Consider the following 21,391-nt stretch of genomic DNA (forward strand, 5'->3'; position numbering starts at 1 on the left):
AAACTTACCAACAAATTACAGTTAAGGACTGAATAAGCCCATGGGTAAGGTAAGTGAAGAAGAAGACTCTTAATTACCTCACTAATCACTTTGTCTCAACAACCGCAGTGCTTCACTGACTTGGTAAAGTTTTGTCCCATAATGTTTCACAAGGGAGCAAATTCCATCTAGCTGTAACCAGCAAACATCAGAAACACCACCTCTAACAAAGAATTTGTGGTCGAGAAGCTGGAAACACAATATAATCAAAACTAAGGGAAAAGTTTCCTAAAACCAGAGTTGAAAATTAACAAATATATTTCATTAGTACATCTTGGGTATACATTTTTCTTTTAAATTCTGCTTAAAAAAGGTTGTAACTACACAAGCAACTGTATGCATAACTGAACACTACCATATACAGGAACAACAATGAATTTAGAGTTTCACTAAATTAAAGTATTCAAACGTCTTGAAGGTTTTGTGAATTGAGATTTGGAACTGCTTTACTCTTTTTTCTACTTAAGAGTAATAAGAAATGTTTCTCTACACATTATTCATAATTTTATTTTCTATAGTCAATATTAACTAGAGAAATAATTACATAATTTTAAAATTCATATTTTGAGTGGTTTATACCCTAATAAATTTGCTGGTATATTAGAAATATCACAGTTGAAAACTAATGAAGACTGACAAAGAACAATTTTGTTTGTTTGTCCTAACTAATGGGTTGGTTAATTTTGAAACTTGTCATGTACTATGTACAAATGTTAGTTGAACTTTGTACTTCAACATTAACTTGCAAATAAAAATGGTATAAATTTTTAGCCTACTGGAGATAACACAAGACTTGCTGTATGGAGGAAGTTTATAAAGTGAAAAATAAGTATATTTTATAGGCTCAAAACAATACTGCTGTTAAAGTATCTGTTTACTACACCATGTGACACCTGAGGTTAAGAAACAGAAATTATTGATAACTTCTGTTATAAATAAAGAACTTCAGACTACTTTTTCATTCATAAACTTTTTGTAAACTTATATTTTAAAATGACAGGCATTCTAAAGCCTACTTAAGTGATTAAACAATTACAAACTTACTCAACAGCCCCATTCTCCATTAATTAATGTTTACCCATGTAACACACACTAACTTACCCTTCCTCACAAATACTTAAAACTGCAAGGAATCATTTCAAAACACATCCCATTACAGCTCAAATAAACAATATATTTTTCAGCCCTGTCCTGTGGCTTTACCCACAGGAGTCCCTTGCACCTTGAATCTGCTTTAAGTAACTACACTTACCATAAAGTCTAAATATACAAAAGTTGATACATAAGAATATTAAGATGCTCTAATTGAATAGTTGGATTTGACTGTAACATTTATGGATTAGCACATCTTTACTGTTTAATTTAATTTAAAATTTGCATCAAAATAACATCAGAATATTTACAAGGTTAAAGCATATTAACACAATTTCTGAAAGATGAATACTAAAAAAAAAAGGTCTGGTTAGTATTAAGATCTGAGGTTTTAAATATATGTAATTTTTGAAATGATCATTACGTAACTCAGCAAGATTTTTATTTGATGTGTGCTTATATTGAGATGTATTTGTAAATTTACTTTCTTTTACAGTTTTTTGCTAGAAGACAGAAAAAAGGCAGCTGCAAATGCTGGACTCCTCAGTCACATTGGATAAATGTAATTCATTGTATCCATCATATCCAGTGTTCTGATGCAATGGTTACTCTAGTGGATTTTGAAACTGTTATAAAACATTAATGTAATTATAAAATACTATTTAAAACTGAATCATTAACATTTGGTAATAAAATAAAGGTTTCAGAATAATTTATATAAACTTCACCAATTCCCTTAAATATTCAATAAGTTATTTCAGTAAAGGTTACTGATTTACCTGAGATGATTTATTTCAACAGTCTTTAGATAAAAAGCCTGCTATTTTTTTTTGTTTACTCTGATCTTTTAATCATATTGCAACAAGCTTTTGTAGTAAGTAGACATAATACAGCATGTATAAAAAATATCTGATTTCAGAGATGGAATAAACCCTTGTATACTTTGTTGTTGTTGTAATGCAATATTACTTTGGTAATCTAATCAAGCATCCACATGAACAATGGCAAGTCTGAGTAATTATTAGATTAGTATAAAAATAGTCCCATATCCTACTTGTTCATGCTCAGTAGAGGTTTTATATGTACATGATCAAATAATATCTCAGCTTCCCTTACTTGGATTCATTTTTAATTCCTTTCTTTCAAAATGATCATGTTATTACACACCTATAGTAACTGGTCAACAAATCAATGAAGACCAACCATTAAATAATTCTTGCTATTTCATTCTAATGTTAGTAGTACTCATAAATGTTGAATTCATAAAAAAAAAAGTCATAGTAAACAAAACCATCTTATTAAAGTGAAAGATTCAGGTTACAAAGAAGCTGTTTTATTACTGTAAATTTTACTGCAGGAGAGGAAGAGAGGGTGATGGAATTTCTCTTCCAATCTATCAATAATCACAAAATGAATGAGCAGTAGTCACAATACTCATTTTATAATACTGGATACATGTTTTATAAAACCTTAATAATCAATGAGAGAGAAACAGAATTTCATAGCATTCATAACAGTTTGATATATATTGGAATCTCATCCAAACCTAGTTTCACTTTTTTAAAAAACAAATTTCCAACTTCACAGAACAGTATGCTGCCCTTTTATGTATATAACAAGTAACTTTACTGGTTTCTAGCTGACAATAAAGCTTTAACATTATACAACACTGTCAATAAATCAAAATTTTGTGAAAACATCAAGACTTAACAGGATTTTAAAATCTTAATCAATTTCTGACCTAATAAGCCAATAAAATGAAAGCTGAGCTAAGCTGTATAGAGAGAATGGGGAGCAAAAATGAGAGCTTGAGCCTTGTTTCATTTATTTGAATTATTTTTTTTTACAAATTTACAAGTACATCAAAGAGTGTGCCCCCACTAATATCCATTATTCCAACAGCAACTTCACTAGTTTTGAGAGAATGAATACAATTCAAATATTTCAAGCACTTCCAACTTTTCTACCTCCTAATGACTTGCAGATAATAGAACAGTTTTAACAGCTGCAAACTTCATCAGAATTTAGGTTTCACCAGGTACTAAAAACTGACAGTCCACTCTTACAGTGCTAACAAGCTCTGCCTCTTCTAGCTCCATCTGGTTCCTCCCTTGTGAAGCTACAAGTACAAATTTTTAGATAAAGATGTTCTGATTTGATTCACATATAACTAGGACAAAAATAGTAAAAATATTAAAAAAACAGAAATACTGAAATTCTTAAATATATAACTAATTATCTTAGCATTCTTTAAAGTAGACACTAATGAACCCTTTTAACAATGAGAATAAGTACAGGTCAGGTTTACAACAAAGACTGTAAAATATAGTACTTTTCTAATGACTTTCTTATAATGATGATTTTTCTCAGTGTACAACTTTAATTAGTCATTTGACGAGAATGTTTAATTCTTGCAATGTTTATCTTTTCTGACAAAAAAATTTCCTTTCAATTTCTTGTTTTTTAGCAAAATATAAGGAGGTGGAATGTATTATAATATTATTTAGTTACTACTTTCAAGACAATTTAAAATTACTGAACTAAAACACAATGTGATTTCTCATCATATTTAACTACAATTTTATACATCAAGTTTATAAACGATAACCATAAAAAAAAACAAAAACGACAGGAACTTATTAAAATGATACAAGATAACATAGTTGATTTAAATCACTTATGGATGTCCATGCAAAACTTATCTGCTGATTTCACTTCATAAGTGCTATATAATTTTGATTTTTTTCATTAGTTCTGATACTAATCAATCAAGCTGAAGAAACTTGAATCATTGAAAATAATGAGAAATCATAATGTCAATATTTTGATCACTTAGACACTGAATAGTTGGAATAATTGAAAACATTACTAACCAGAAATGCTATCATGATTAGTTGATTATTTTAATGACATTAATTGATTTATTCATAATTTCAATTAACCAATTACTTTAGGTGATGCTAATTGATGTATTAGATGCTCATAGGCAGTCAATTATATCAATTAATTGCCCAGCTTTAAATCATGTGAATAATGTGATTGTACATTAAACAACCAGAAAGAAATTATTATTCATTCAATGTCTTAAAATTAATTTTTTATCTACTTGATATCTTCATACTAATGTGACTTGGTAAACAAAATAATAACGTGTGACTTGAAAAATATCCTCAATCAATTCATAAGAAACTTGTTGGTCATCGGTATCAGTCCAATCTGCCAAAATGAATTAAATTACCGAATTAATAGTTATTTAACTATTCATTTAAGAAACATTTCAAAGCTTGTACAGAGTTTTATTTTATATTTGACATTTGCTTTTAGTCTAAACAAGACATATATGATATCAACAAATATTTTAGTGACATTTCTCCAAAAAACTGTATACTAAGTTCATAAAAGAATATTTCTAACTGAAAATGTTTTGCTGCTTCATTTCTTACATTCACTTAATCACTTCCTAAGTAATTTATCAGCAAAGAATTCTAAATGATAATTTGAATTTATTCACAAAAACGTTTTCTTCTTCATACTACATTTGACAAGTTGCATACATGAATTTTATGTTTTGCATGACATCACCTATTCTAAGTGTTATCTATAAACTCTGAAATGGATTTGTGAAATATCAGAGCAAAGAAAAGCATACACAGAAAAAAAGTTTATGATTTGCTAGAAAGAATTAAAATACATAGATACTGAAAGAAGATAATGTATCCTTGCTAAAATTAATGGATTATTACATGATTCTGTAAGAAAATCAAAGACATGCTATTTTGCTTTGTAATACTTCACATCAGCAAAGCTTGTACAAACACTTTGATTTTATGCCACATTTAGTTGAATGGTCAGCAAAGTATTTTCCAACTTCTGAGGCTTGAAAATACTTATAACTGATTGAGGATTATTCACCTATATATTTGAAGAAAATGAAAAGTGTTCAGCTCTAGAATACAACAGTAAAATTTGTTAAACATATCTTCTAGTATAGCAAGTTCAAGTTAACCTGATTTATAAAATGGTAGGTTCACATCTTTCATACATCTTTTTAGTTTTCATCATCTTGTTTAATCTTCCATTAGAAAATATATGTTGCAATGTCTATTCTTTACTTTCAAATCAGCAAGTATTAAAGTAATAAGAACAGTATTTGTGCAAATAAACTTATCATCACAAGTTGGTTGACTGCTACAAAACATGAATTAAAATATTTAATCAGTTTTATTTTTTGTAGAAATTATAATAATATTGTGAGTAAATAACTTGATAGGTTGGGAGTTCTGATCTTGATCAGGAAATGGTATAACTAATCTATATCACTCTGATATGTTTACTTTAAAGCCAGATAAGCAGCATTTATTCTATTTTTATTTTTTATTACTTTATAAGTTTCTTAAAAAAATTGAAAATCTAAGTATTTTATTTCTAATTTAACATTACCAGTTTTCAGTATAAAATATGCTTTTCGATAACTTTGTGATTTGATCTGTTTCATCAGTACTATCCCAGGTATTATATCCTCTTCATTACTGACTACACTGCACTCCAAATCATTCCCTATCTCTCTTTTTTTCAATTTTTTATTATAAACATTTAATTAGAGGATATCAGTTTAGACATTTTCTCTTTCAATAAGAAGCATGAAATTACTGACATTTACAGACTAATTGTATAATGTTAGATGCTGAAAACTGTGCAAATGATTACATCTTAACCCAAGATACATAAAAACATGATCTAATTTACAGAAGCAACATAAAGTGTAGAACATGGAAGAGTAATCAAATTTATTCTACATTTAAAGAAGTCATATTAGCTTCTTAATTGTTCAGAGGGTCTTTGTTACATGGACAGTTAAAAATGTAAAGGACTTGGGAAACATAATTTACTGCAAGGTCATGCAAGTAAATGAAATTTATTTAAAGTGATTCTGATCATAATAACCAAGTGCTTTGTAAACCACTGAATAAGTATATCTAATAATTATTTCACTTCTACCTATTCTTATATAACTTTCTGTTAGAAAAGATACACATCAATCATAAAAATCTTAGCAAGGAAAAAAAAATGTTTCCAACAATAGAGCAATGTAGAATAGCATTGGTACCAAGAATAAGAGAAAATATATTAGTACAGAGTAACATACCTTGTCAATTGAAAATCCCAACATGGGTGAAATACTAGAACACAAAAAACTTTGGCCATTGTTCACATATACAAATCTCTCTCTCTCATTATCCATCACCATCTCTGGATTGATCCAAAAAGGTAAGGGTTGCTTATTAGTTCTATGAATAACAATATTCTCCTCCTTTGTACATCATGGTCATGGGTTACTGTGGGTTAAAAGCATGATAGACATATGAAGTAAATAATTTATTTAGAAATACAATAATTCTTAAATATTACACTACATCTAACTACCACCCCACACTATGTGTTATTACCTGACTGCTTGTCCTAACATATAAAACAAACACTGAATTATACAAAAAACTATTTTAAATTCTAATTATTTTACTTAAAATTAATGGCAAATATAAGTATACTTTGGTGCTACTACAGCATGCAATCTACAAAGATATTTACACTATAGCATGCAGTCTACACAGATACAATCATTTTAATGGTTCACTAAAACATAATTTCTTACAAAACAATTCATATCTATCCACATTTTTGTTTAGCAAATAATAATAATTTAACAAGTTGCATGTTTGAAATAAGTAACTTAAATTTAGGTTATAATTGTGCTAGTTTTGATTGTTTGAATTTATTTCATTCTGATTATATTTGCCCCCAAAACATTATGTAATGGTATTTTGTACTTTATTAGTTTAAAAGCATTATTTATAATAAATGGCACCAATTGAAAATAAACAAATGTTAAAATGGTAGAATCTGTGTAGACTGCACGTTGTAGTGTAAATATCTTTCTAGACCGCATGCTATAATAGCACCGTTTACCTCTATATGTATAAATAGCTTATCCTCTATCTCAAATGTCAAACTAAGTCTCTCCATTCCTGAACATTATTTGTGGTATCATTACTTTTAATTACAGGAACACTTCCATGTATGAAATAACCATTTCAGCCAATTATCTCTAAATGTGTTCAGAACAGTTTTTGTGTGACTACAAAGTAAACAACTTCACTCTTCAGAGACTGTAAACAGGTATGGTGAAGAATAGTGTGTGTATAGAGGTAAATATCTTATTTGAATTAATTTTACTTCTACAGATATTAAAATAAGATATTTTGACTTACCTTTATATGTACAAAAAGCTGTCATCAAGATTAAGAAGAGGTTGGGTCCACACATAAGCAGAAGGTAACAACCTTTCTTAAGAATAGTAACAATCAATTGTTGATTAAGCCTCATATGAATCACACAAAATACTGGCTAAAAACTAAAAGCATGGGTAAATGGCATAAAAAGATATAATAGCCATATACATTTTCTTATAAAAAAAAAAGGGGGCTGTACCAATTTAAAAACAATAAATAACCTGTACTTTCTACTGAAACATTCAATAGTCTGTATGCGAGATCATACTAGCACTGTTATGGGACTAATTAGTCATACATAGAATTAAGAGGGCTATTGCTGAAAAAAGAATGATATGACAGACAATATCAAAAAAGTGACACAACATATGGTTAGTTTAGAACTTGAAGTTGAGATAAATCAATATATTTGAAGTGTTTCTCTCCTTGCCATTATTCACATTCTCTTTATTTACTGTGTTCATGCCTCATTCTATTTTCCCCACACAATAATTTGTGGGGAAAAAATACTCAGATCATTTATCTATGTTAAGCTTTCAGATTTGTACACTGAAGAATTGGCAAGTAACCTCAAGGTTTATCTGTCAGATTAAGTCATGTACTCTTCAGTGTAAAACTTAGAATTTCTTTCAAACTGTCACTTGCACCCAAAGAAATTTAATATTTGGCTGTACCTTAGAAATAGATCTGTTCTTTATCATTTGTTGTTGGATTATTCATAATTTTTATAAATTAAAAAAATTTAAAATACCGGAAACACAAAGAAATTTATACCACAGAATAATAGAACACACTAGCTGACCCAAAATCAAACTTCTGACAAGCTTTTGTGAAAAAAATTGTTAAATGTTCACATTGCACATTGGAAAAACAGAAATGCACATAAGCTAATGATAAAATCAGTTCTTCAAACTATTTGTGTACATTCATTATTCACCAGAAAATATTGAGATTAACTTAATGATCTAAAAAAAAGTACAGACAATTTTCAAAATATAATTGTTTACATTTTATTACTTATTTAACTTCTATTGTTGCCTAAATTTTTCTAGGTCTATTTAACAATAATATTACCACTTAGTTTGTCCTATAGAAAAGTCTGTTTTAAACTTAGTTAACATGGTCAAAATCACAGTTCTAAAAATTGTCACTGCTGATTAGTTAAAAAGGTGAGCCCAGAGGTCTGTCAAAGAAGAAAGCAGATTAGCAAGGTTTGATGAATGTAGGATATCCTCAGTATTATATATCATGCATTTTTACATATATTCATTTATTTGCATAAATATATATCTTGTTAAGGCTCCATATTCTTACCAGAAATACTGGTAACTAAACACAAAAAGGCTTTGAGAAATGCCCTACAGGTACATAAACTATAGTCATTTAAATTAACACTGAAAGCAAACCTAAGATGGCAAAAATATACATACATATACAGCAGTATTTGAAAGGTGTACTTACAAAAACTGTTCTGTTTTTGTTTCTTTCATGTTAAAATATTACATGTTCACTTTGTTCTAACCTACATGAATATGAAGTTATGATAGCCATAGCACAGATTCTGTAAAATATATAGAAAAAGGCATAAAAGAAAAAACTTACTGGTGGGTAGAAAACTGTCTTAGAAAGAATTTATATAAAATGGTTTGCCATAGACAATAAACACAATAAAAGAGAAATAATAAACAAAAGTCATTCTTTATGAATAATAAATCTTTTTTTACTTAGTCAAGGATATCCCTACATTTTTTTTAAACTATCACAAGTTATTAAAGTTGCATATATATATTGAGGATACTACCTAACCATGTGTTTGTATATCCCACTAAGAAAATTATTTAATAAATCTTCAATGTGCATATATATATATATATACTGAAAAAATATATATAATTCCTTATAATTATATTATGACTTATGTTTAAATTTCAAGTTTCTTAGATAATAAAAATTTTAAATATGCCACTATTTATTTTTCAATTCATAAAATTTATCAAAAATTAAACTGTTATCTGTATAGACCTTCCAAATTCTCAAAAAATTTGACAACGTGAAAGTGGCTGACTCTACAGTTTAGAACATAGAGAGGTGTCATATTCTAACATTAAACAGAAAAATTAAGCAAAACCTTTAAATTTGGTCCAGTCTATAACTGACCAATTGTCTTTTTTTCTTTGGAAGATAATCAGAGTGGATTTAATATAAATCCAATGGCCCAGGAACCTGTTATACTATATTCATGATACCACATGAAAAGTAACAAATGATTATTAAAATATGGCAAAAAAATAAAGAAAGAACAATTGAAGACTTTTCCAATGTACAATTATCAACTTAAGATATTATTGTCAAAACTATATCTTGCCAAAACAAAATTTTAAATGTTAATACAGTGACATGTAAAAATAACCAACATTGTATTTGTTCATCATATGCATTTTGGAATTAGTTTTTGTGTTTGGTTGACAAGCACAGTTTCTTAATAATATAGTTTGACTGGTCCATTTTGTTAAGCCGAAAGGTGACTTGTTTAGAGCATGTCAGTAAGATATGTAGATATATGTTATCTGGCCATTACAATAAATTACAGTATACACATAACAACTAGCTCAAAAACAACTAACCAAGAATAAAATTAAAAATACAAATTACATTTTTAACACTGTATCTAAATCCATATGTTCTTAAATAATCTGGATAGTATATTGGAAACTACCTCTTTTGTTTCATTTTAAAGTGTAAGTATGCTAAACTTTAGTCTGGATGCTACTGAAATTGCAATCAATGCTTCAGTTCAAGTTCAAGATGAGTGTAAGCATGTAATTTCAACCATGATGCAAAGATTAAAATTAAATGAATTAAGAATAAAAGTAAAAATAACTCTAAATTTAGGCTCTAGGACCGCTTGTTTTTCATTTAGAGGTAGAGTTAAAATATGATAAAGAGGATCTAATGCTTGAATTTTTGAATAGGAAGACGAAGTTAATTTTGATTTAGTTTCTCACATCTCAAAAATGCTTCAAATAAAAAAAAACTATTTAAAACTAAATAATCCTTTATTACTAAATATAGTCATTATAATTTTCCATATATTTTCATAGAGCAAATAAAAATAGCAAAAGTTACAATGGAGCTAAATAATACCTCCTTTCTAAATTTTGTGTTTCCACCACCACATACACCTGTTTATTAACGTCATTAGTTACTGAAATCTCTTCCTACGTTCCTAATAATAATATTATTAAGAACCCAAAAATAATTTATACTTTTGAGAAGAATAACAGAAAAAAATGTGTAAAAAGTATGTCAAACAGTAAAAATTACTCAACTGTTTATTTGAATTCAAATTTCAATGAAAAATTAATCAGAGCCGTAATTAAAATTATCAACAGAAATGAAAATCATTTTCAAGATTTTTATTTTTCAAATGCACAATTAAATAATTTTTTCTATTCCCAATATTTTTCATTTATTTCCATCATCTTTTCTCAAAAGTATAAATTATTTTTGGGTTTGTCCGAACAGAGACCACATTCACAAATCCACTACTAATACTAGTAATAGCATAACTGAGTGAGTATAACTTATAACTGATTAAGCCTATTGATAAATTAATTAGAAATTTTCAGCATTTCAAAATTCAATTCAAGTAATAACCTACGAATATTGTAAAATTGCAGTAGTATTATTAGGTTACGTGACATCTATACTTTATTAGATTAAATATTTTCTAACTTTAATCTGATACAGATAACTAATAGTAATACCCATTATAATATCAAAGTAAAAAAAAAATATATAAATTAGCACTGCTGCTAATCCTGGTAAGTTGTTTCGAAGTTTTCAGTTTTCCAACGATAAAAACACCTTATGTGTGTTTGTTTGTAGTTAAGCACAAAGTTACACAGTGGGCTGTTTGTGCTTGCCCACCACAGATATAGAAACCCGGTTTCTAGCGTTCTAAGTCCCCAGACATGCCGCTGTGTCACCGAGAAGCGATAAAAACGGTAAACATGCAAACCAGCACACAGCCTGTAATAAATAAAGCTCTATCTACCGATGTTAGCACAGATAAACTATTGATTTTTGTATACATTTTTCTGTTTAGATAATGCGTTTTAATATGGCAAATTAACTACCTTCTTCCTTTTAAAAATGGAATATATTATATCACTCATTAAAAGGATGGCTATATTTTATGAATGTAAGTTTTGATTAAACTAAAACTTTTCTTGTTTTGAGTTTGATTGAGTAAATGAAACTTCAAACAATAACACAACATTACACTGAAGTTTACCAAACACCCTTGAAATCAGTTCAAAATTAACCAACACTTGGAGAAAACTTGCCATTAAACATAAAATTAACGTTGGCGTCAAATTCACTCAAAAACCCGACTCTAAACTAAAATCATTATTCAGTAAAAATTATATGGAATCACACAATACCAACGTAATTTATAAAATAAAAGGCAATAACTGTCCAGAATTCAACATCAGAGAAACTGGAAGAAAAGTGGAAATCAGGTTCACCGAATATAAAAAAATCTTTCCATGTTTACCATCATTGCAACTCAAATAACCATAGCATCAACAAACGCTTTCACTTCAGTTCAAAATCGGTGTTTTGGTCTTTTGATAGACCAGGGAGAGTCAGGTTCAAGATGACCTCTTCCTCCTTTCCGAACTGTAATTTTTCTACTGATGAATGTTAATGTAGATGCGATATGAGGATCGGAGTAAATCGCACTTGCTCCGACCCCTTTCAGGGAATGTCCATGTAGGTATATCTACAGTTTCATTCTTGTGCTGTGCATCATATCTCTTAGTTCAGTATTGTACAGTCTTACATTTTGCGAACAGTTCCATATATGCAAACAACACATTTCAGAAGTTAGAAACTAATCAAATTTTACATAAAAATACCTTTTAAATGTATTATTCTTAGTCTAGCTAGTGTTGGGTTTAAAGTCTAGTAGAAGGTGGCCTTATTACATCCTTATTTCTAAAATAAATGTTTACAGATGAGAGGTGCTTAGGTCTACTTCCATCATGTATGTATTTGTGATCAAGTTCACAGAGTAAGCCATTCTTTTGCCATTTTCTCGCAAACTAATTTAGAGTATTATGCAAGAGTCTATCAGCTATTGTTTGTATGTTTGCATATCTGTGAATAAATTTTAATGAGGTACTGTGGGGGGACTTAAAATGCTGTGGTGATAAGTGAGTTTTGTGTAGACTGTAGTTTATTTATATGTTTGGGAGCTATTTTATCCATGCAGGGCAGGCGTATTCTATGATGGGACGTATATATATGTTTTGTATATTTTAATAACGTTGTCAGGTGATGTTCCCTGGTTTTTGCCTGTTAGACTTCTCTCATAATTTGTGCGCTCCTAGATTTTTGTTAATATATTATTTGTATGTTTTACCCAAGTGAGTTTTGGGTCGAAGGTTAATCCTAAAGATTTTGCAGAGGTTGTAGTCTGGAGAAGTGTTCCATTCATGTATAGTTTAGACGGGTATTTTTTTGTGTTTTGTTAATCTTGTAAAAGTTAGTAATTGGTTTTTTGGGACGTTTATTTCTATTCGATTTTTTTGACAGTATTCTTCTATATTATGTAATAATGGTTGTAGATTTGTTGCTGCTATGGATGGGGTGGGGGCACTTTTCCAGACCGCAACATCGACCGCGAATTGTGATGCGAACCCATGATTTGGGTCTTTTAGCGGCATATTGCTCACATACATAATGGGCCCGGCATAGCCAGGTGGTTAGGGCGCTCGACTCGCAGTCTGAGGGTCGCAGGTTCGAATCCCCGTCACTCCAAACATGCTCGCCCTTTCAGCCGTGGGGGTGTTATAATGTGACGGTTGGTAAAAGAGTAGCCCAAGCGTGGGTGGTGATGACTATCTGCCTCTAGTTTTACACTGCTAAATTAGGAACGGCTAGCGCAGATAGCCCTCGTGTAGCAGATAAAATATACACCAAGTTAACATAAGGTATGGTTTGTTTGGAATTTCGCGCAAAGCTACACGAGGGTTATGTGCGCTAGCCGTCCTTAATTTTGCAGTGAAAGACTAAAGGGAAGGCAGCTAGTCATCATCACCCACCGCCAATTCTTGGGCTACTATTTTAACCAACGAATAGTGGGATCGACCGTCACACTATAACGTCCCCACGACTGAAAGGGCGAGCATGTTTGGTGGGACGGGGATTCGAACCCGCGACCCTCAGATTGCGAGTCAAGCACCCTAACCAACTGGCTATGCCGGGCCGCGAAATAAGGGAAGCTATCTTAATTGAACAAAACAACCCTACTCTAAACCAACACCTCAGGGTACCAAGATATCTTTACTAAGCTGTTAAGGAATCCCCGATCGTGTGATCTATTTGTTCCATGCTGTATTTAGATTCATGTGTCTCTGTAAACTACTTGTATCTGATGATGGCACAACCTTGTCGAAACGTTGCACATATAAAATAAAGTTTTCTTCATTACACTTTCAAGCCGTCTCCAAACTTTTATTTTGTGAAAAGTGGGTTCCTCGACATCAAATTTCAGTAATATGTGTAGCACTGGCGTTAAAAGGATTGACAACGGAATATACTTTTTTTTGGCGGATTGTGATGTTATAGTTGGCCAATGCTTAAAGGTCACGAGGGACCCGGTCAACAGGACAATGAAAGCGACTTTATTTGTCAAACTTTGGCGCGTTCTCTCTATTAAATTATACTAGGAAATTGCCAACAGAGCATTATATTTCAAGTTGTCATGTTTATTTTTACAGAGATTACTCCTGAAGGTGAGAAAGCTGCGGAACTATACACAGCCAAGTAGAAGCGACTGTCTTTTCGTGTATGCAACTATGTACATTATGTTATATTTGTGTCTGTTGAATAATAAAGATTATTTTACTTTTATTAACCATGTTCATTCTTTTAATTTAGCACACACTAAGATGATTTAGTTCAGTTATCTAGTGATATCCTCAGTTATCCTGAGAGAAATATGTTGTTATTGCGGGCTAACTTGTCTGATGCTTGCAGGGAAATTAGTTTTATGTGAGATACCACATATCCTATACTAGTTAAGGAAAGGTGAAATTCTTAACGTCTTTTTAGTTTTCAAATATGTGGTATAAACGAAGTCTATATTAAGTAATATGTAAAACGAAGATCTCAAAGGTTTTATTAATAAATAAATAAATAACAGCGATTCTTCTATAGATTTGTGGTATTTTAGATTCATTTTCATAGAGGTTATCTTCATTTTCATTTTCACAGCTGTTTGACTTACTTAATCCTAGAACTACTCAGGGTCCGTATCAAACATTATCCCTTTAAACATATTTTTTCTAACGATATATGCATCATATTGCTTATTTATCCATTACTGTGTTGGTTACAGAATCGCTAAGAACAAATGGGCCACACACACACACAAAAAGTAAACAAAATGTCATCAATGTTGCAAATAATCCCGCTAATTACTGTTGATTATCGTTTTATGTATTTTACACAGAAAATGAGCAATTTCACCTAATTATTAGTCAAATTTTTACACTGAGTGTTGGGGCATGGCCAATATAAAATTACTTAATACGATGCAGTATGCGTTTGGTATTCAGGTCCACTGATACCAGCAGGTAAGTTTAAAATTATCCACAAAAAAAAAGAGTATTAAAATGAACATGGAGAGCATAAAAAAGAAAATATCATAAGTGAACAATTAAAACAATTCACGATAATGCACATTGCAAGTCTCCAACTCATTGGTCATTCTATTTCAGTAAATGACTTCCACATGTTACTGAAATGAAGGGGGAGTTCCTAAAACGTCCATACAGTACAAGGATTAGTATTAAGAAAAAGACCAAAATCATGGTGATACCCCACTTTTATGTCAAACAGAGGTTTAGTGTAGTATTCCGAAATTCTTTAGATTAACTACATTAAACATTATTCAAAATAAAAATAAACAAAGAAGATAAAATCTAACACATACCAACCTGTATAAGTTTCTTTATCACCTCTTGAAATGAACTTAGCTTCACCACAGGAGGAACAGAAACAGAGCCAAGCAGGCACAAGCTTTTATGAAATAGCTGTTATAGTATACCGCTCCCATGCAGCTTTGATCATATTCGGCTCTCAAAAAATACGAAAATGTGTCCGTACGGCCGTCTTTATCAACAGACACGCACCATTTTTGGCAGGAGAATGAGGAATAATATTCAACATAAGTTCACCAAGTTTAATTAAAATCCGATCACTTTGACTGAGTAATAAGGCAAAAATAGTGTAAACATTTGTCCCCATGTTAAGAGACAGGGATTTTTTATTTTTGTGCCCTCGCTGTGACCTTGACCTTTGTTCTTCCAAAAATAATCAGTTCTAAGTTGGGTCGTAGTCCAAATATATACCAACTTTCGTCGAATCCATTCAGCCATTTTCGAGAAATCTTCCTCACAAATCCACACACACACATGGGTGAAAACATTACCTCCGTCCACCTTCAGCGGCAGAGGTTAAAGCAACTGAATATATCTGAAATGAAATAGATTCGCACTAGTTATAGAATTGCAAAATATTATGATATTAATTTTATCAGAGAAAGTACAAATATTTTGAAGTTATTAACTGAATGTGCATGAGATCAGACCACCATATTAGAAAATAATGTTGGTTATAATTCCGAATTTACGAAGTGTATCTTCACGAAATTTGTCAAGCTTTTAGTCAGAAGTACAAGTCTGTTATACACACACACACACACAAATAGATGTGTTACTAAAGTTGTACTAAAGATGTGTCTGTGAAATGCCAAAATCACTTTAAATCACAAATCGGAATGCAAGGTGATGTGTATTTGTGCTTGTTGTTAAGCACAAAGTTTCACAATGGGTTATCTATGCTGTGCCTAATGCGAGTATCAAAACCCGGTTTTTAGCGGTATATGCCTTCAGATTTACCGCTGAGCCACTGGGAAGCGCAAGGTCATGTTCATGAGAAGAATAAAAATACTTTTGTTTATCGTAGTTTGAAAATTGGATTTGCATAACCTCCTAAACGCATATCTAAAATTTTTTCAAGTATCTCTATGTACTTTCTCTGCTCTAAAACGAATTGTTGTGAAATCAGCAGTGTATTTGTTTTGGTTATGTTAGAGTAAAGATGCATTGGGCCATCTGCTGTGTCTCTGCAGGGAATCGAACTCCGGATTTTGGCGTTGTAAATCCGTAGAATTACCGCTATCCCATCAGCAATGTAGGGTAAAATGAAAAGTTGATAACTCTAACATCAAATTCTTAGTACTACGTCGAATGGCACTCTCTACAATGTCGGGGCACGCACACTTTGACCCCCACCCGTGCGCATAGGGTTAATCAATATAGAATAAAAATTTGAATAATATAATTTAAGAAACTTGTGCTAGAATTATTTATTTCTTATAAGAAACATTCAAAGGAAAACCTTTTTCATCAATCCTAACCCTAAATTTTTTTAAAGAAAGACATTTAGAAGAAAAATAAATGTAGGACGGTGTTTTAGTAAAAAGAAAGAAGAAAAATAACAGTGCGACAAAGAAAAAAAAGGACTGGAAGATAATTTTAACCTAAATTACAAAGGTGCAGCCTATAGTTATGTCTGTGAAGCTGCACTGGCTGGCCATTTTATTAGAACGTACACATACACTTGTAAAACAATTTGTTTGTATATATAATGCAAAATATCCTGATCATGTGTTGTTTAAGGTGATTGCTTTGTCCTATATATTTATACATATCATTATTAATATATAAGATACTGGAAAAGAGTAAGGGTCTTTCCGACGTTTAAATGGGTATGATAGTGCCCGTACACCGTGAGCTTTATTATCAAGTATAATTTCTTTGATTGGCTGTTCAAATATACCTATCATTCTTTCAACAATTTTAATCAAAAATGAACACGATTGCTACTAGAAAAACTGGCACTACCATGGCTGGTAACTTGCTGAGGGATAAGACAATTTGAACAGACTTGTAAAATGTAGCAGATGTTAGACTGTCTTTCAGTTGATATATTTTTTAACACTAATAAAACTTCAAACATGCCACACGAAAGACATATTAAAACTACCATATGGCCTCCTTCAACCAGTCTACAAAGAACTATTCAAACAGGAAATATGGTTTCATGGGTGCTTAGCGCACAAACAGTGAATAATGAATAACTGAAAACGCGTGATTTGGTCTGATGAATTGCATTTTGATCCTTTCTGTACTGATTGTAAGGTAAAAATATGGATTTGGCCATGATTATTTGTTCTGACAATGCAAGGTGCTAGAGGTAAGGTACTGGAGCATCCTCTGATTCCTTTAGAAGGGCAGTTAACATCCAAAGTACCTGCCAGTTGTGTTCATCCCATAATTAGTTATTTCGTTTCTCTTTAGATAGCACAATCACCAGATCCAAATCAGTGTACAGTCTGTTATATTGCACCAAGGAAAGTACAGAGAAACTACATGTTACAAAATATATAAGACATTGTTTCTTAATACAGAATCGTTATACCATAGATATAAAAAGAAGAAATATGTGAAAAAGGTTAATTCCACATCAAAAACTGTGATTTCATGTCAAATTAATCTTTCTTATATAACCATTTTAGAGGAATTACAATCAAAATATTCAAAAAAACGTTTAAGTTTGAATTAGAATGCTGTAGCAAACTGAGGGTTTTCTCCCCAAAAATATAGCTTCGTGTTGGTATTTTCAACAGTAATGGAGCCTCATGCCCTGCATAGGCTAAATGAACAAATTAGATACTTCTTTGATCCCTAAGAGACACGTGTTGAATAATAAACAAAAATTATGCAAGCAAGTACGTAAAATTAGATTTTTTTTTCGCACTTCATTTCAGTTTACAAATCAATAAAAATACACATTGGTATTAATTATACGACCTTCGTGACCAGTGGAACACCACCTTGTGAATTACATATTTATATTTTTAGTATTGAAATTTATTCTTTGAAGTCAATTGTTATTCTAAATCAATTACATCAAACAACCAAGTTAATAAAGACTGTTCTTCACAGTAACAAGACAAACTTATTTCAGTTACATGTACATTAAATATAGTTAAAAAGGTAATTAAAATTTACTAGATAATCATAAGACATATTTAAATTGACATTCCACTTAAGCTAAACAGACATTGACTATTCATTAATAATGCAAACAATATTTCATCGTAAAAATTTAAACGTGACTTTTAAATGTCATCAACAAAATGAAAAAGGGTTGGTATTTTCACTAACAAACTTACTTCTTAATATAGGATAATCAAAACTGTTCCCGTTCGTGAAGATAAAGCTCCCGAAAAACATTGATTTAAAAATAGTAGCCGTTTATCAATGAAAAATAGAACAGCGAAATCTAAACATCGTGATTTTACAAGAATATTGTTACGACAGCGGAAGTCACGTGACGCTGGTAACACGTAATGAGTTCCAGAAAGATCGGGGAACATCACGAATAATCCAGTATTTGCTCAGCGCCCTCTATTCTTGTATATAAGTGCGCCAGACAATGAATCGGAATTACAATTGCAGACAGGCAGAGACAGAGACGGACAATTGAGTCAAGCGCGGTAGTAAAGTGCGTGAATCGTGGTGAATTATAGCGTGTGTTGAAGTTAAAGTGACTGTGGAAATTAAGTGTATTGCTAAGTTCAATTGAGAAAGAATAAACTAATTGTATTTAAGAAAGGACTTGTATCGCGGAAGTTTCTCGGAAAGAATTTCTACGGAAAATTAACAAACGACCAGAGACGTAACAATATTATTCTAATCATATAGTTGATAGCATGGTTCTGTAACAGGTGGCTCGAAGGTAAGCCTAATGGTTTATAATGCTAAAAATTGGGTTTCGGCCCTCGCGATAGGCGCAGCATAGATGGTACATTGTGTAACTTTGCGCTCAGTAATAAACAAACAGTTATTGCATGTATAAAAACCCATCAAGCTCCCAAATTTTTGTTGTTTGAATTATGCAATATCAACTTTTAAAAATATCAGATATGAATATTAAGGTAGCATCGTTGGCGCAACAGAAAATTTTGTGATTTTCAAACATTTTAGTTTTGATTGAATCTTCACAAGTTTGTTTTTACATACCATATGCAACAAATAACATCATATAAATTGCATTTATTAAATAGTAAAAAGAATTTTCGCCGTTAGTTATATGAGAGATTTTTATGTCTTGTTTTACAGTATTCATTAACTATGTATAAACAAAAAAGTATTAAAGTTATTATAATGTTTTATCTCAAAAACACAAACAATCTGAGGGTCGCGGGTTCGAATCCCTGTCCCACCAAACATGTTCGCCCTTTCAGCCGTGGGGGCGTTATAACGTGACTATCAATCCCACTATTTATCGGTAACAGAATAGCCCAAGAGTTGGTGGTGGGTGGTGATAACTAGCTGCTTTCACTGCTAGATGGGGGACGGATAGGCCTCGTGTAGCTTTGAGAAAAATTCCAAACAAACCATACCATATGTTAACTTGGTGTATATTTTATCTGCACATATTTCCTCTAGCCAATGTCCTATGTTAATGAAAATTATAATTAATTGATGAACAAGATGGAATCCTCAATAGCCGCGGCAATGGAAATTATTTACGGCAGGATTAGAATAAATTAATCTATGAGACCTTTTTATTATTTATATTTTTGTGTGCCAACAATACCAAGCGTGGGGCGCGAGTATACCCGATTCGATCATATCACTCATCCATCAGGATCTTTATCAACCTACCATCAAATTGAAATTCTTTTAGACAGGATTAAAGTAAATTAACCTATGAGACCTTGGGCGTGATAAAATACATCAATCTAAAGGGTTTGACCACCCGAGTCCAAAACTGTTAAGTAGAACTCAAATTGGTCAAAAGATGACGGAACTATGAGTTAAAAGTTTGTACTTGAAAAAACTCAGAGCCATTAGTATTAGACGTTATGCCGCGGCTAAAAAGTAACAATCCTTCAAAAGCATTTGTTTTAACCATGGAGCTAGTTAATAAATTTCCCTACAGGTTAAAATTAAATCCTCTACGGTATTTTTAGTTATGTTTTACTCACCACAGTGAACTTATATTTATATAGGGTTTTGAATAATATGTAGCATTTTTCGGAGGGGGTTACTGACGACGGGTGGAATTCCCCAAAAGCAATATAGTTCAGTGACAAGGGTGGTGAATCAAATGATAGATTGGGCTTTATATTCATAAACAGAATGCCGGCTAAGTCATTTAGTAGGATCAGTGCTACATTATTTTTAAAATCTTATGATTTACCCTTCTGACAACTCTCAAAGCTTCACTTCCTCTTGTATTTATAATCTACTCCTCGAATTTACTAGAAAATCTGAAGTAATATTCTTAGTACTTTCTAGGCCTACGTTATTAGTATCATACACCTTCTAAATAACATCTAAATTATAACATCAAAAGTATACTTTATAATACTATTCATTTGCAGTCATGTACAATTTTATTTCCCCGATATTCACTTGTTTAAATGTTTTTCAAGCCTTGACTATTTTTATTGAGAACTTATTTTACATTATATCAAAACCAACGAGATAAAAACATTATTTAAATGAAGATTAACTACGGTTAGAGAAGAGAATGCAAAATTGTAAAATACTTATATATATATATATACATAAATATATATTGTTACGTCTCTGATCTTTGTTAATTACCCGTAAAAATTATTTCCAAAAAACTTAGCGATACGAGTTCTTTCTTAATTAAAACTAGTTTATTATTTCTCAATTCAACTTTGCAATACACGCTATAATTCACAACGAACGATTCACGCACTTTATTCCGCGCTTGACTCAATTGTCCGTCCCTATCGCGTCAATCTGCAATTATTCATATCTATGCCGTCACTTCTCGCCGGTCTT

General features: G+C 31.2%; 1 long non-coding RNA gene across 4 annotated transcripts in view; it reads right to left on the reverse strand.

Annotated features, from left to right (window-relative positions):
* Positions 1-10,756, reverse strand: part of LOC111087955 — a 16,772-nt gene extending 6,016 nt beyond the window's left edge. For 2 of the 4 annotated variants that reach the window (XR_002612568.1, XR_002612571.1), the window contains exons 1-4: positions 7,401-9,106; positions 6,278-6,467; positions 3,099-3,250; positions 78-228 (exon numbers count right to left, since the gene is read on the reverse strand). This is a non-coding gene — a long non-coding RNA (uncharacterized LOC111087955). Of the gene's footprint in view, positions 1-77; positions 229-3,098; positions 3,251-6,277; positions 6,468-7,400; positions 9,107-10,565 lie in introns of those variants that run through there. The other 2 variants (XR_002612569.1, XR_002612570.1) reach the window with 2 other exon arrangements.
* Between the last annotated feature and the right edge of the window lie 10,635 nt (positions 10,757-21,391).

Source organism: Limulus polyphemus, unplaced genomic scaffold (genome assembly GCF_000517525.1).
Source record: "Limulus polyphemus unplaced genomic scaffold, Limulus_polyphemus-2.1.2 Scaffold2894, whole genome shotgun sequence".
NCBI lineage: Eukaryota > Metazoa > Arthropoda > Merostomata > Xiphosura > Limulidae > Limulus > Limulus polyphemus.